Genomic DNA, 18,622 nt, shown 5'->3' with positions numbered 1-18,622 from the left:
GGCCTAGTAGTGCATCAGTCAATGGCTTCGGCCATGTATACGTATACACAAGACTGTGCTGTGCCCTTGTGTTATATCCCGTATTTTTGAACGTCGGATTATTTGTAAGCTGAGGTGGGGCCCACACGTCAAGATTTTTTTTTGGAACATGTGACAAGCTATATGAATCACATATGTAAAGTTAAACACAACTCATGAAGGACCCTTGGGCCAAATCAAAGTGGAAGCCCTCCAAACGAATATTTTTAAGAAAACGTTTCCAGGTGACCTGACTTGGAGGGGCAAAACCGGTATTATAAGTTTGGAATTTGGAAACATATCAAGAGATAGAAGTTATAGATAATTGAATTAGCTTTCCAACCATAGGTCGTGGGTTCCTAGGTGAAGTCGGTACAAGGAGATATGGACGTTTTAAGGTCTAAAGGTCAGTGGGCTATGCCCAACTCGGGACCAACCGGTTTGGCCCAAGAAAAATGAAAAGAAAAAAAAATGAGGCCCAAGTTTAAGAGGGTGGCCGGCCAAAGACATGGCCCAAACCCACAAAAAAAATTAATGAATTTTCCATGTGTTAAAATAGATGAAAGGGACCATATACTTATCACTTTATCCATTAGAATTTTCAAGAAACCCAAAAGATGAAGAACAAAAACAAAGGGCCATTTCGGCCAAGACCCATGGAAATTAAGTACCTTAAATCTTGTTCCAAAAATTGTTTTCTTGTAGTATTCCTACCAATTCAAGTACCCTCTACAACGTGGTATAATTATTTCGGAAGATGGTTCATCCGTTTCATCGTTTCCGCACTTTGGTTAAGTGAAGAAGATTGGAGAAAAAGGTAAGAATTCATTCCATGTTATTATGTTATGAAGGTTTGTTTGTGTTGTAGTATGTAGAAATGAGTAGAAAGTATGGAAATATGGAAGTTTGCAAAGTGGGTATGTAAGTTGGCATGTAGTCGTGTGTGTATGTATGTTATATACATATGGTGAGTTATATTTATGTCGTATTCTAGTTGTGAGTATGATGGAATTCATATTGAGAATGAAAGTTGAATGAATTTGGTTGAAGTTGGAAATATAGGTATTGGCCGTGTGGTATATGGAGATTAGAATGGGAATGAATTAAATTTGTTTAATATGTTGGTTGTGTTGTTGTGATCCTTATAATGTAAAGGAAGGTAATATGATTTAAGTTGGCATTGAAATGGAATGTAAAAGATTATGTCATTCTAATATGATTTTATGATATTGTGGAAATGAAGTCGTTAAGGTGTAAATTATGATGATTGTTGATGAAGTTGGAAGATAGAAACATGTTATGAAAATGTTTGTTAAAGATTAGAAGTTTTGGTGGAATTATGACTTTGGTGGAAAGTTTGTATATTGTGTATATCTTGTGAATATTTTGTGGAATTGATATGAAATGCTTCCAAATTATATTGTGATGATCTTGATTAATGATGAATGTGAAACCCTTGAGATTTGTTTGGAAATTTGAAGTTAAGATGGAAGTATCGCACTATGTTGGAAAGGGAACTAGTTGTGCCATATTGTGTCTTGTAGATATTGTTGTTGTTGTTAGTGTTGTTATTGGGTTGTTGTTGATTGTTTTGGCCGAGTTGAATTCTCGGGGATGCTATATGTATAGGGGAAATGCTGCCCAAATTTCTGTAGAAAAGTGTTGATTTGATATTTAAGTCCTAAAGTCTTAGGGTTAACATTTGGTAAATGTGACCATTTGTAGATTTTGGATGAAACGGGAAGTGAACTTGGAAAGGCGTAAAAAGCATAAAAGGTATGTAAAGCTATCCCGATTATTCTTTTGGCATGTCCTAGATGTACTAGGATCGGATTCGAGCCTCGGAAAACATTCTGTCTTTCGGAATCCGCGTTTGAAATTGTCCCTTTTTCATTCATTGGAATTGAACCCTATAAGTATGCTTTGTTAAAGAATTGTGTAAACTTCCGCAAATTGTCTAGAAAGTTATGAAATGTCCCTAGGACCTCCGTAGGTGACTCCATAAGCTTAATATATGTAATTTGAGCCCACCGCTTCGGTTGTCCCGAGGTGGGCCCACTATTTCCGACTTTACCCTTTTTGTGTTTATAACTTAATTTCAAGCGGTTCTAAAGGAAACGCCTTAACTACTCTTCTAACTACCAATGATATTTATTCTAAATACTTTATTGAATCTCTGTAAAGGTATGATATTTTGTGTCTCATTTAGTCTCCCACTATTCCCGCTTTGCCTTTTAGTGTACTATTGCCTTATTTTCGAACAATATAAAATGAAACGTGTTAACTATCCTTTTAACTACTAAGGAAAATTGTTTTAATGATTCCCTCGAGTCTGGTAAACTATTTTGGAATATGAAAATGATCCCAGAAGGATTATTCTTCCGTAACTCATTATGACATACGACATACACTTACTATGATTCTGTCCGATTTCATTGGTTTGATTTGTCATCCGATATGCCTCATTGAGTCTCTGGAAATATATGGTATTTTTATTGCATTTAGTTTCCCACTACTCCATTCGTGGATGCCTCAATGTTTCCCACACTGAGCCCGGGCCAGGATATGTTGTCAAGCGCATTCCACTGCATTGTTCGCCGTGCCTCGATGTGAGGGGGAAGGTATATATGTACATGGGTTGTGGAGTATGTTGTGCCATGTACACACATTCTGATATGATATGATCTGATATGGCCATCTGATATGATATGTTATGTTACGGGGTTATCCCCTATTCTGCTCCTTATGTGTGGTGGCACCAGCGTCGGGGGGTGGCCACGTTCTGTTTGCCGAGTCCCTTGGCAGGGGTCGGATATGATATGGTATATGTTTCTGTACACACTCCTCATGTTTTGAAAATATGCATTTGATACTTCGGACGTTACACTCACTTCTCTGTAAGTTCTGTTTCGGTTATGATCTTGTTCCGTAATGAGACCAGGTACGACATATGTTTTCAGCGAATACTATTTATGCTATATGATCAGCATTTTGCTAATCTGGATATTCAGTTCATTTTCTGTATCTTCTGCTTCGATTATGACTTTGTTTATTACGTTCCGTGCTTTACATACTCAGTACATATTTCGTACTGACCCCCTTCCTTCGGGGGCTGCGTTTTCATGCCGCGCAGGTACAGACGACAGATTTGCTGACCCGCCTTCCTAGGACATCTATTCTGCTATTTTGGGAGTGCTCTTTTGTCCAGAGCCTATATGTTGGTACAGTCTGCTGCTATTGTATATATGTATGCTATTCAGGGGTATGACGGGGCCCTGTCCCGTCTTGTGATTCTGTTATAATCTGTAGAGGTCTGTAGACATACTTGTGTGGGTTCTGTATATGTTTTGGGATGATATGATCTGTGACAGCCTTATCGGCTCCCATGTACTATGTCGGTTCATTTATGATAATTACTAACGCCAATTGACTTTTACATTTAAAAATATTCTGCTGATATGCTAGTCTGGGTTATTGGGTACGTTTGGGTGTCCAGCACGGACACTAGTCGTGGCCTACGGAGTTGGGTCGTTACACCTTGGGCAAAATCACATATGTTTAATTATGGTTAATTTATAAGGACTGAGACTATAATATCAATGAACAATACTAAACTAAAATAGACATGCTGGATTGAATTAAAAACACTGACTGTTTCTGAGCAGACTGAATTTCTAGACTGAGACTCATGTGGTAACAATACATAAGTCTATAAAGATTACGTGCTGATTTCATGATATTCAAATTGACAACCATGAACGAATTCTGTAAGTGCAACCGTAGAAGATAACAGTTCTACAACATATCATGAAACTAGGGCTAAACTGTACTTTGAGTCAAATTACTGACAAGTATGAAGAATGAGGCATAGGGAGAATCATGAACATTCCCTAACGTAGATAGTTAGCCTCACATACCTTAATTCTAGCCTTTGAGCGTAATACAATGTTCGCCAACCCTTTCAACTTTGATCTATATCAATACAAGTCAAAGGGATTCTATATTAGCAATAATATTCATGCTTTGGTCATCTAAGCATTTTATCAAACACTTAGTGGGCATAAAGCTCCGCAATCTCCATTAATGGTGTTTCTTCACCCAATTCCCATTCTATTACTTCTAGGTGATTCTACAATCTCAATTAGGTGTAATTAACATCATTCTCCATCACCCATATGATTATAACAATCTCAAGTCAACAATCCAAAATCCTACTATAGTTCGTGTAATTCTCCTAACTAAACCTATTTACTATTCTCCCAAGAACTCATCAATTCACTATTATGAATGATTAGAGTGTAGAAGCATTACCTTTTTAACGTTCCATCCTCTTGAATTCGAGGTCTAGGGTTTCCACGCCCAACAATAATGTTCCACTCACAACTCTATTGATTAGAAGGGTTTACTTAAGTTAGAAAGAAATTAGGGACTTGAATTCAACCTAGAATCATGATAAAACTTACCTTGGAGGGTTATTGAGGCTTGGTACTTGTTCCCTCTGACTTTAGGGTGATTTTCGTGACTAGGGGTGTTAGGGAAATAAACCCCAAGCTTAAATATAACTTAAAAAGCGAAATCCCGACTTTTGACCCGAAACCCGACCTGTTATGCGATGGGCCCGCGACGTACATGCAGTGCCCGACCCCCTGCAGGTCAATATTCAGAGAGGGGTTTTTTGTGGCGACTGGTGCGCAATGGGAGGCCAGCGCACACATTCGCATGCGCCCTCACAATGGACCTGTATCAGTTCTGCACAATATTCGGTAAACTGGACATAACTTCTTGTACAGAGCTCTGTTTGGGCTCCAAAATATACTGTTGGAATGATATTTCAAAGGGTTACAACTTTCATGTTATATGTTTCCTCAAATTACCAACGGATTTTCACGAAATTTGACTGGAAGGCATACGTATTGAAAACTTAGCCGATTCTATAGAATTTTAAGTGCCTTACTATTAGCCATATTGAGACGATCATATCTCCTTGCTCCAATCTCTCATTGTCCTGGTCCTTATATCGTTAGAAAGGTATTTCTACGTACTACAACTTTCATTAAGGGTATTTTCCCAAATTCCCAACTAATCAAGGATTTATGGTGTCCTCAAGTAGGTCTGTCAACCAGTTTCAGAAAACGTTCAAACCTTCAGTTTTTCCACTAGAACTCTAACGATACGGGGTGTTACATTATCTCTCCCTTGGGATCATTCGTCCTCGAATTATGGATTCTGATAAAGAGTGACTGTCGAGACATGTGCACACTAACTGACATGAGCACATGAAAACTGAACTGAAAAGGGTCTGAATTGAATTATATGTTGAACTGAACAACTACTAAGCTGACTGTCTAACAGGCTGAATACTAATAATGTAGAAACTGTAGAAGGAAAGAGCTGAGAGGGGAAGGTACAGTACCTTCACCAATTTCTGCTGATTCTTCAAAAAGATAGGGATAGGTGAACTTCATGTCTTCTTCGGTTTCCCATGTAGCCTCTTCAACTTTCTGACTTCGCCACAAAACCTTTACTGAGGCTACCTCCTCAGTCCTCAACTTGCAAACATGGCAATCAATGATTTTTACAGGGACTTCTTCATAAGTCAAATTATCATTGATTGTTATGCTATCAGTCGGGACAACCAATGACGGGTCTTCCACACACTTTCTCAAGATGGACACATGAAACACTAGATGCACAATAATCAAGTCATGTGAAAACTCAAGCTCATAAGCCAATTAACCAACCTTTCGTTGGATTCTGTATGGTCCAATATGGCGGGACTATGCTTCCCCTTCTTACCAAATCTCATGCCACTCTTCATAGGTCAGAACTTAAGAAATACCCAGTCATTAACTTCAAACTCTAAATCTCTCTATCTCACATTTGTGTAAGACTTCTGGCAATTCTGAGTCGTTTTCAAACACTTCTAAATCAACTTGACCTTCTCCATAGCCTGATAGACCAAATCTGGTCCTACTAACTCTACTTCCCCAACTTTAAACTAACCAATCGGTGATCTGCACCTTCGCTCAAAAAGGGTTTCAAACGGTGCCATTCCAATACTAGCATGGTAATTATTTTTGTAAGTAAACTCAATAAGAGGCAGGTGGTCATCCCAATTACCGTTGAAATCAAGGACACATGGTTACTGAACTGAATGAATGCATGATTACTGAATTGCTGAGATACTGAACTGAATGTCTACTGAACTAACTGAATACTAAGCTGACTGAATACTGGATTAACTGAATACGGAACTAGCACACTAACTGAATACTGGACTGGCATGAATACATGAGTACTGGACTGACATCTGAGTACTAAGCTGACATGAATATTATAACATGAGATCTGAATAGCGTATCTATCTGATCATCGGTATGCGATTGAAAAGTTGTGCTAAGGTTAACCCTCGTACCCAATCCTTTCTGAAATGATCTCTAAAAGTTTGCTGTGAACTGGGCACCACAATCTGAAATGATGGACGTTGGGTCCCATGAAGTCAAAAAATTTCTCGAATAACAACTTGGCATAGTCTGGTGCTGAACCTGTCATCTTAACGGGCAAGAAGTGTGTCGACTTCATAAGTTTGTCCATAATCGCCCAAATCGGAACGGGTCTCCTAACTGAATGAGGTAACCTGTTACAAAGTCCATATTTATCCTCTCCCATTCTCAAAACAGGAATATTTATATTCTGAGACAAGTCGCAGGGCCTCTAGTGTTCGGCTTTCACTTGCAAAATATTTGGGCCACTTATCCACAAACCCTGCCACATTCTGGAATTGTGATCCTCTGACATAATCCGATCTCTGAGCCCATATACATCTGGAATGTATAATTTTCCTCGGTATCTCATGGTACTGCCATCTCCCCCTTGTTCAAAAGCTGACGCTTTATGTTCGTGAATCCCCTCTTTCATCTGCAACAAGTAGGAATTACCAAACTGCTTCTCTCTAACTTCAATGACTAAGCAGGAATGCCATGTTCTGGGCAATAACTCCACCCACTTCGGAGTCTGAAGGTTGAATTCCTAGCTTGGATAAGCGGTGACCTTCTTTCACCATAGTTCTCTTTTCTTCCCAAATCATGAGCTATACTTCCCATACTTGATTTTTTTCTGAGATACTTCCTAAAATACTCATAGTACTGTTGTGCACTAATTCTTTGACTAGCACCTTAAAGATCAGAGTCTCGTGCAATGGCACTACCCTTGTGACACATAACTGGGCATGATCTTATAGCTTTTCTGTGATCACCTAATCGATAATAATTGAACTTGACACGATTCGTTCGACGATCATTCTACTCATTTCGGGTTTCCTTTAAGTTGAGGCATATTCCTTATGGAGACTATCTCATTATGCCAACCTAACTGAACTAAGTTTCTTCATATCTCATATTAACCCTTTGGGTCTTCAATTATCTCATTGGACTTACTAGCGATTTATGTATCTCCCCCTTAGACCAAGGCTAACATCTTATACTTACAAATTCTTCTGTTTTGATGGGATCCAATTAACATTCCTTATCTTCTGTAATTCCTTTGTACTCTACAACACTGACGACTCCTTTTTTTTCCCGACTCACTTCTGAGCAATTTCTCATTGGGAAAAACTAAATTACTTACATGAACGGGTTGCTACTGTATTCATAACCGATATACTCTATCTTAACGACTTAACTCTGCTCACACTATAAATCTTAGGGAAACCCCTTTTTGACAACTCTTAAAGGCTATTCTTCTGTTGTTTGCTCTTTTACAGCCTAGCTGATTTCTTCTTCCACTGATCACTCTACTCCGAATTTAATTTAAGCCCTTGGTTTCTAATACACATTTGGATGTATCCGAACTGTCACCCACTTAAGGTGTTCATCTGACTAAGGAAATCAAATCATACTTCTACTAGTTCTGCTGAAATTGCTAATGCATTGTATCTACTCAAAACTTACTTACTATTTTTCTGTTAATCACCTGCTAGCTTCATATTTTCTTATTTTGCTCTGAATAACCTAAGTTATTTCTAACTCTCCCTCATCATCTGATGCTATTCTGTGGTTGTATACTATCTTTTCTGAACTATGGATCACACTTAACAAACTTTCATCTATCTTATACGAAAGATTGGAACAACTAAACCCAAACTTTCTATACACTTCAAAATCGTATCAGACTATACACATCTGGGATAAACACTTACTCACATAGCTTAAACGAGAACTGTCACATCTTCTTATCTCATAATAATAATTACTTCTTATAGTAACTTACAACCATCGTACTCTCTAACTATGATCTGACTAACTTAAACAAACTAAAATCATTCCCGAAAATTTAATATCATCTGCTCATGGTTATTATTTCATACATACCACTTTTCTTAACAGGCATAGTTCGTACAAAAATTTCATCTGTGGTGATAACTGGGGATGCCTCTTTATCCTAACGACCTGCTGAAGCTTCCAAGCAGTCTTCACTTAGAACTGAAATATCAGGCTTAGCTGTATTACAACCTGACTGAGCTTGAGAACTAAGAGGAGCCACCGAAACACACATTAAGGCCCAAACGATACATCTCTTTGTGTCCCTATAACACTTATAGCACATGAGATTTGAAAACTTCTGTGGCTCACACTGGTATGTCACTTTGAGGCTGGTGCTTTTAAAATATGTTTCTAGCTGAACTGACCTTTTTGATCATATCTAGACCTCAAGACTAGTGCACTAGATGCAGATGGAGTGGGTCCTGATGACCTCCGGTAGAAAACTGTCTGCCACCACCTCCTTGAGATCCTCCATGATTTATGTTTCCTGTAGACTTAGCTCCTTTACTAATTTCTCTGATATCCTCTCCCTATTGTATCCCATTCTCCTTTCTCAAGAACATCATTATCATTCAACTTCCCATTCATTATACAACACCCTTTCCCGGGAAACTTACACTTTATTCACCTTTCAATAACACCTCAAGTCTCATTTGTTACCAGCAAGTACTGCACAATTGTACCCCCTATGGGTAAATATCCTTACTTGGACCTTGAATTATTTGTTCGTTGCCTGCGCATTCAAAACGTACGTAATTTGATTGGAAAAGAAGGTTACTTATTACTCTAAGACATGGCACGATCTAGAGTAGAAAGAAATTAGACAATCCTGAATGACTTGGTGGTCAACTGTTTATATGTGTGGGGCCCTTACATATATAAAAGTGACCCTAATGGACACGGCTTCATAGACTCCTTAAGCCACTCAAGCTTTGTCATGCCCCGAACCTGGGCCTGGACGTAACACGGCACCCGGTGCCTGACTGCATGTGACCGAGCGAACCAACTGGCTGGCTGAATCAACATGTGATATCAAAAACATAACTGAATGTGGAAACAACTAAACACATACTGATATACTAAAGGTCTGACTGAAATCATAAAGCGGAAATACTTAGACAATCTGAAATATGTGAACGTAGCCAACATGGCTTAAACCAAAACAACTGAACAACTGCCAACACGACTAACATAATAAATATCTGACTGTCTGAACTGTGTCTATGAAGCCTCTAAGAATACTGAATAATAGAGCTGTCTATAAACTGAAATAACTAGATAGCTGACAACGCCCTGAAGGAATTTGGGGCTCACCAGTAGCTGATACGTGCACTCCGAAAGAGCTGAGTCGTCAACCTATATATTTTTGCATGCATCGCGAGATGCATGCCCCCAAGTAATAAAAGGGACATCAACACATTTGAATTGTACAGGTATGCAAAGCAACTGAAGCAATAAAATACTGGAACTGAAACTGAAACTGATAATCGTAACTGTAATAGCAAGGAAGTAGAGATATGAATACCCCCTGCTTTGTATCTGAATCATCTGTATTACCTGTTTTTGTATATGTGGGGCCTCAACCCAATAATAAATGCGCCCTATGGCCTCGGCCTAGTAGTGCATCAGTCAATGGCCTCGGCCATGTATACGTATACACAAGACTGTGCTGTGCCCTTGGGCAAAATCACATATGTTTAATTATGGTTAATTAATAAGGACTGAGACTATAATATCAATGAACAATACTGAACTGAAATAGACATGCTGGACTGAATTGAAAACACCACCTGTTTCTGAGCATACTGAATTTCTAGACTGAGACTCATGTGGTAACAATATATAAGTCTATAAAGATTACGTGCTGAGTTCATGATATTCAAATTGAAAACCATGAACGAATTCTGTAAGTGCAACCGTAGAAGATAACAGTTCTACAACATATCATGAAACTAGGGCTAAACTGTACTTTGAGTCAAATTACTGACAAGTATGAAGAATGAGGCGTAGGGAGAATCATGAACATTCCCTAACGTAGATAGTTAGCCTCACATACCTTAATTCCAGCCTTTGAGCGTAATACAATGTTCGCCAACCCTTTCAACTTTGATCTATATCAATGCAAGTCAAAGGGATTCTATATTAGCAATAATATTCATGTTTTGGTCATCTAAGCATTTTATCAAACACTTAGTGGGCATAAAGCTCCGCAATCTCCATTAATGGTGTTTCTTCACCCAATTCCCATTCTATTACTTCTAGGTGATTCTACAATCTCAATTAGGTGTAATTAACATCATTCTCCATCACCCATATGATTATAACAATCTCAAGTCAACAATCGAAAACCCTACTATAGTTCATGTAATTCTCCTAACTAAACCCATTTACTATTCTCCCAAGAACTCATCAATTCACTATTATGAATGATTAGAGTGTAGAAGCATTACCTTTTTGACGTTCCATCCACTTGAATTCGAGGTCTAGGGTTTCCACGCCCAACAATAATGTTCCACTCACAACTCTATTGATTAGAAGGGTTTACTTAAGTTAGAAAGAAATTAGGGACTTGAATTCAACCTAGAATCATGATAAAACTTACCTTGGAGGGTTCTTGAGGCTTGGGACTTCTTTTGTCACGACCGAACCCCGTAGGCCGTGACTAGTGCCCGACATGGACACTCGTACATACATGCTAACCAAATTTCACTTGTGCCTACATATTATGAATCTCGTGCGTCCCAGATTATAAACATATCGTTTGAACCATTATTTATATCATAAAACATGGATCGAACATATTAACGTGGCGTAGGAGTAAACCGGGCACAAACCAAGCAAACATCACGGACCAAACACGACCCATGACCCACATACATGTCTACAGGCCTCTAATACAGACAACAGAGTCATATGACGGGACAGGGCCCCGCCGTACCCAAAACAAATAACCATAAACACGAAACCATATACAACAGAGAGTCCTGTACCAAAAGTATGGGCTCCGGATCAAAGGAGCACTCCAAACAGCAGACTGTGTACCCTAGGCTGGCGGATCACCACAATAAGCGTCTGTACCTGCGGGCATGAAACGCAGCCCCCGAAGAAAGGGGGTCAGTACGGAATATGTACTGAGTATGTAAAGCATGAAATACAGAAATCAGAACTATAGACGAAACAAGCGGTAAAAGAATACGTACATGGTTCAGAATATCAAAATCACTCACTTCCCCGACCCAGGTCATACAGATCATCACATATCACATAAACCGATATAACCTGTCAGAAGGGTTGCCAAACGTACAGAGTTTCCAGACGCAACTTGCCTACCTAGTTCATGTGTCAGACGGGGTGTATAACATACAGAATACTCAGATGGCTTCATATATCAAAAGGAATACGGGACTTACCGAGTACTCAGAACTTACTTTCCAGATGCAGATCACACATAATGCACATTATAGTCATATGCCATATCAGGACGCCGTAGCGTATCGGATCGAACGCTGCAACCTGTGAAACATATGATGTTTACGGGGAGTGTGCCACCTCGAGCTCAGCCCAGTACAATGGTCACACCACACATAAACGTATCGTATCAGGCGGCGTATAGCCGGAGTATATCATATCATATTATATCAGAACACGCGCCTACAAGGGGTATGCCACCTCGAGCTCGGCCCAGTACAGTGGTCATCCCATGCAGGAACTGCCCGTTTTTCCCGCTCGAGCTCTGCCCAGTACACGGGTCACAGATCAGTCTCGGGAGCTCGAGCTCTGCCCAGTACACTCCCAACGCGTCTACCTGGTATCAGATTATGCAGCGCAGATACTGTCCACTTTGGGCATCGAGCTCAACCCAGACCACCCCTCACGGTTTTATTTCAGAACACTGTAGACAACATAGGGGAACAGCGCACGATAACATATCCTGGTCCTGCTCAATGAATAGACATGCTAAGGCTCGCACGAGCAGAGCAGTGAGAAACCAGATGCACATGGAAACCAAGACTCTCCAGACAAGCGTCCTTACCGATACCTGGAGGCTCGGAACAGATTTCAGGTCAATCCAACGTAGTATGAGAAGGTTACGAGCGTTTGAAATACAGAACGCTTCGTAAGCGTTTCAGAAGGCTTTTTCGGAGAATCAGAGTCATAGTCATACCAGGCACCTTCAGATGTCCTTACGAATCAGATCAAACAGAGATTTTGGAACCATATGTACATACAGAAAGATCATGAGCGTTTTTGGTACCGGAACCTCTTCGGGCACTTCTAAGCAATCCGATGTCGTATACGAAAGTTGGAGACGCTAAGGCTTACAGAAAACATTCATATTGGATACTCACATCCGAGTACTTGTATCAGGATACTCATAGTAGAATACTTATAATAGAACACTTACATCAAAAATCTTGTTTCAGAATGCTTATGTCGAATACTTATTTCAGAAGACTCATATCATAATACTTTATCCGGATACTTATATCAAAATACTTACATCAGATTACTTATATCAAAATACTTATATCGGAATACTTATATCAAAATACTTCTAGTGGAGTACTTGTATCGGAACACCTATGCCCGGATACTCATGCCAACAAAAGGGCATACGGTCGAATTGTCATAATACGCGCGATCAATAACCGGCCCGGGGACCGGTGAACGATATCATAATAATAGGCACGAGCGGAGTCATGATCAAACAATGCAATGTGTATGTTAAAATTTTCTTTGAAACTTGATAAAATCATAAGTCAAATCCTTAGTCAAAGTAGTCGAACAATTAATTAGTACGGAGTTCATTTCACAAAAGAGTTCCCGAAATGGTATTTATGGTCCAAAATATAGTCTAGCATATTGTGGCAGTCAAAACATTATTTGGTAATAGACAATTTCATAAACAGCGATCATTTATCAAGTTTTGCAAAAAGAGAGCCTAATAGAGCAAACGAAGGCATCTCGGGGTTAGTGGGCCCACCTCGGGTCAAGTCGAGGTGGCGAACATAAATCACGGCCATTTGGGGTCTACGGGATCATACATGAAGATTTCAAAGTGATTTGGCTACATTTGCATAAATTTCGGACGTTTGGTTACTTTCCAACTAAAATAAGATCTTTAAGGCTCAATTCGATTGAATGAATAGTATGCATTTTCTAATTCGGATTTCGAGGAACAGAATTGCTCCCGGGACTCCGATATCAACCTAGCATACCTAAGACATGCCAAAAGAAGGAGTGGGTAGCCTTACATACCTTATAAGCGTCTTACGCTCGCCCAAAACTCAAATTCCGTTTCGCTCAGAATCTTTCCTTCAAATTCCAACTTTCCCGCAAACGTGGTTCTCTCACTAAACTAATTATACCACGTCGAAGAGCGCCTTGAACTTATCAATAATTCAAGAAAGACAAGATTTTTGGATTGGAATCAAAGGCTAGGAAATGTTTTTCTTTTCCTTTCACTAGGGCCGAATGCCCTTGTTTTGTGGTGTTCTTCAATTTTTTTTTAGAGTGTTCTTGAATTTTCTTGATCATGAAATCCTTTATATTAATTTGTCACATGACTTAGTCACATGACAATTAATAACATGGGTTTGGGCTAGCATTATGGACCATGGCCGACCACCTTGTGGCTTTGGGCCTCAATTTTTCCTCAAATTTGTGTGAGCCCAAATTGTTAAAATTCTCATTTTAAAATTCCCGAAACTATTTTCCAAAATTCCAATTTTGCCCTTGGCCTTCCCCGATGTCTCCGCGTCAACACTTTTCATAAACAACAACATATATGTCAAATGAAATCTAAAGGGGGCCTTATTCTTTACAAGTCACAATTATTCCAAATTTTCCGGATACGCGAAAACACGGGATGTAACATCCTCCCCCCCTTTAGAACATTCGTCCTCGAATGTTAAATTAGCCTTATAGGGTTGTACAAGCATTTCGGGGGAGTTCTCCTTATTTCCTTCAAAATTCTGCCAATCCGTCACAATTATTATCCCTTTTTACACACTCGCCTTAGTTCTATTCTCGAATATCATTACGCTAAGACTTTCCGACTTTAACTAGTGGTGAAACCGACATCAGTCTACTTATAACAGTCATATCGTGTCTTTCGCTTTGTCCCTTAGGTTCCGTTCAGTCAAAGTTTTCATATATCATAACACTGACTGTTGGGGCCCACCTGTCAGTCAAAACAGTCGTAACTGGGATGTGATCTGCACACATATACATTCATTACCATTTCCCTTACAATACATTTTCAAACGCCATTTAAATTTTTTTCTAATTCTAGGACTGTGTCACACTTTCCTTTTCTTCGGCGGCTGAGTTCGCCTTAGCCCACCCGACCTATTTAGGGTTTCTAACCCTTCGGTACATTCTAATTTATTTAGGTTACCCCAGACTTTTCATCGGTCTTGTATATCTACGTTTATGAAAATTTTTGTACACTTCCCAGGGGGGTCACCCATCCCAGAATTGCTCTGGCCCCAGCACGCTTAACCTCGAGACTTTGGTACATTTAGACGCGTTAATGCCGGTATAGTTGTATCGACCGCCCCGCACGACCTTGGTCACATAATTTAGGACAAGTCGGGGTCTTGGCAATTTTGGAAAGTTCTCGTAGCGGGTCCCGCTCTGATATAGAGAGGGCCCCTTTTATTTTTTTCCGATTATGTAACTACTGCGTTAGCCCTTTTTAACTTTTCGACTCTCACTTTTTATCCACATATATCATTACCTCAGACGATTTTTTATCAATTTGGGCCTTATCCCAGTTCTACTAGCAATCGGGGAGGAATACGTGATGAAACAGAATCTGGACCTACCAATGCGTGTATATATATATATATATATATATATATATATATATATATTCAGAAAGAGTGGACAATATACCTGTAAACACATCTGGTGACGCCTCTGGGTCCTGCCGGCTAGCCAAAGCATATAAGCGGTTCAAAGGACCGTTAGAACCGGAAGCTGCGCCACGACCTCTACCGCGGCCTGATGGTGTCGGCACACTCTGCCTCGTAGGGCGTACCGCTACAGAAGGAAAAGGTAAATCAGCAACTGACCCGCTGGGCTGGGCTGCACCACCCGAACTGGTCCTATACGGACACTCTCTCATAATGTGGTCTTGACAGCCACAGGAAAAACAAGCATCTGTAGCGTGATGACATTCTCCAGAGTGGCATCTCCCACAATAAGGACACTGAGGTCTGGGTGGCCTCGACCGACCAGAACCTTCGTCCACCCGCGAGCTCAAGACTCTGGAGCCCTGACCTGCCCCGGAGTACCATGTGTCACCAGACCTCCTGCCCAAACTCTGTGGAGGGGTATCCCATGCTGGCTGGGAAAAATGTCTATTGTGCTGCTGCTGAGACTGTCTGTCTAAGAGTTTCCTAGAATACCCAGTCAATCTAGCCCTCTTAGGCTGTCTCCTGTCACAACCTCTACCCGACTGATCCTCTCTGTGCCGATCCTCAATCCCTAGAGCATAAGCATGTAATCGGGCGATGTCCATGTCAGTCTGCGATGCCATCGCCATGCAGCTGTCAACCAAGTAGCGGTCTAACCCCATCACGTATCTGTGCATCCGATCGGCCATGTCTGCTACTATAGCAGGTGCGTACCGGGCCAGAGAATCAAACTCCAGATTATACTCACGAACGCTCCGACCCCTCTGCTGCAGATGCAAAAATCGATCAACCCGCGCCCGCCGTAACTCTGGGGGCAAGAAGTGGCGGGTAAAAGCAGCCACGAACTCGTCCCAAGTAGCTGGGGAATCACCCTCACCCCTGGATAGCTCCCAAGACTCATACCAGTTAGCGGCAACATCCCGTAATCGGTGCGAGGCCAACTCAACAGACTCGGTCTCTGAAGCCCTGACCAAATCTAATGAGCGTCTTATCCCCCGAATAAAGTCATGGGGGTCCTCGTCGGGCTTAGACCCGAAAACCTCTGGAGGGCCACATAATAAAAACTCTCGAACCCTCAGGCTATCACGCCTGTCATCATCATCGTCATCCCTCCGCCCGTGTCTGCGAGCCTGCCCCGCTACCAATGTAGTCAATAACTGCACAGCCTCCCTCAGTGTCCTATCCTCCGCCTCTGGCTGGGGAGCTGGAGTCTCGGGTACGGGTACTCGGGCCCCTGGAGCTACTGATGGACCTGCTCCGGGCTCTACCGATGGTGGTGTAGCGGACCCCTCTGAATGGGGCACAACCTCGGGCAAATCATAAACACGAGCCCGGGTAGCTTGCTGCGCCCGACGGGTCTCCCCGACCATCACTTTGCCCTTCTGGGCAGTCGTAGCTTTCTTCGGAGACATCACTGCAAACACAATTAACGAATCAGACCAGAGTCATCCTAATAGCACAGCTCTATCGCACGATCTAAGATCCAAAGAAAAGGAACACCCTAAATGCCCTGTAGCCTCCTGTTTATAGATGTGGTGCACAACACACCGATAAACAAGACTCTACTAGACACGGCCTGTAGACATTCCGAGGACAAACCGCTCTGATACCACTTTTGTCACGACCCAACCCCGTAGGCCATGACTAGTGCCCGACATGGACACTCGTACATACATGCTAACCAAATTTCACTTGTGCCTACATATTATGAATCTCGTGCGTCCCAGACTATAAACATATCGTTTGAACCATTATTTATATCATAAAACATGGATCGAACATATTAACGTGGCGTAGGAGTAAACCGGGCACAAACCAAGCAAACATCACGGACCAAACACGACCCATGACCCACATACATGTCTACAGGCCTCTAATACAGACAACAGAGTCATATGACGGGACAGGGCCCCGCCGTACCCAAAAAAAATAACCATAAACACGAAACCATATACAACAGAGAGTCCTGTACCAAAAGTATGGGCTCCGGATCAAAGGAGCACTCCAAACAGCAGACTGTGTACCCTAGGCTGGCGGATCACCACAATGAGCGTCTGTACCTGCGGGCATGAAACGCAGCCCCCGAAGAAAGGGGGTCAGTACGGAATATGTACTGAGTATGTAAAGCATGGAATACAGAAATCAGAACTATAGACGAAACAAGCGGTAAAAGAATAAGTACATGGTTCAAAATATCAAAATCACTCATTTCCCCGACCCAGGTCATACAGATCATCACATATCACATAAACCGATATAACCTGTCAGAAGGGTTGCCAAACGTACAGAGTTTCCAGACGCAACTTGCCTACCTAGTTCATGTGTCAGACTGGGTGTATAACATACAGAATACTCAGATGGCTTCATATATCGTATCAGGCGGCGTATAGCCGGAGTATATCATATCAGATCATATCAGAACACGCGCCTACAAGAGGTATGCCACCTTGAGCTCGGCCCAGTACAGTGGTCATCCCATGCAGGAACTGCCCGTTTTTCCCGCTCGAGCTCTGCCCAGTACACGGGTCACGGATCAGTCTCGGGAGCTCGAGCTCTGCCCAGTACACTCCCAACGCGTCTACCTGGTATCAGATTATGCAGCGCAGATACTGTCCACTTTGGGGATCGAGCTCAACCCAGACCACCCCTCACGGTTTTATTTCAGAACACTGTAGACAACATAGGGGAACAGCGCACGATAACATATCCTGGCCCTGCTCAATGAATAGACATGCTAAGGCTCGCACGAGCAGAGCAGTGAGAAACCAGATGCACATGGAAACCAAGACTCTCCAGACAAGCGTCCTTACCGATACCTGGAGGCTCGGAACAGATTTCAGGTCAATCCAACGTAGTATGAGAAGGTTACGAGCGTTTGAAATACAGAACGCTTCGTAAGCGTTTCAGAAGGCTTTTTCGGAGAATCAGAGTCATAGTCATACCAGGCACCTTCAGATGTCCTTACGAATCAGATCAAACAGAGATTTTGGAACCATATGTACATACAGAAAGATCATGAGCGTTTTTGGTACCGGAACCTCTTCGGGCACTTCTAAGCAATCCGATGTCGTATACGAAAGTTGGAGACGCTAAGGCTTACAGAAAACATTCATATTGGATACTCACATCCGAGTACTTGTATCAGGATACTCATAGTAGAATACTTATAATAGAACACTTACATCAAAAATCTTGTTTCAGAATGCTTATGTCGAATACTTATTTCAGAAGACTCATATCATAATACTTTATCCGGATACTTATATCAAAATACTTACATCAGATTACTTATATCAAAATATTTATATCGGAATACTTATATCAAAATACTTCTAGTGGAGTACTTGTATCGGAACACCT

General features: G+C 41.3%; 1 long non-coding RNA gene across 1 annotated transcript; it reads left to right on the top strand.

Annotated features, from left to right (window-relative positions):
- Positions 1-661: 661 nt before the first annotated feature.
- LOC132602308 (uncharacterized) lies at positions 662-3,411 on the top strand. The gene is made up of 3 exons (XR_009567723.1): positions 662-835; positions 1,744-1,794; positions 3,152-3,411. It is a non-coding gene; the product is annotated as an uncharacterized LOC132602308 (long non-coding RNA).
- The last annotated feature ends 15,211 nt before the right edge of the window (positions 3,412-18,622 follow it).

This window comes from Lycium barbarum, chromosome 7 (genome assembly GCF_019175385.1).
Source record: "Lycium barbarum isolate Lr01 chromosome 7, ASM1917538v2, whole genome shotgun sequence".
In the NCBI taxonomy this organism is placed as follows: Eukaryota; Viridiplantae; Streptophyta; class Magnoliopsida; order Solanales; family Solanaceae; genus Lycium; species Lycium barbarum.
The sequence above is the reverse complement of the archived record's forward strand: the minus strand, read 5'-3'. Positions and strand labels throughout refer to the sequence as shown.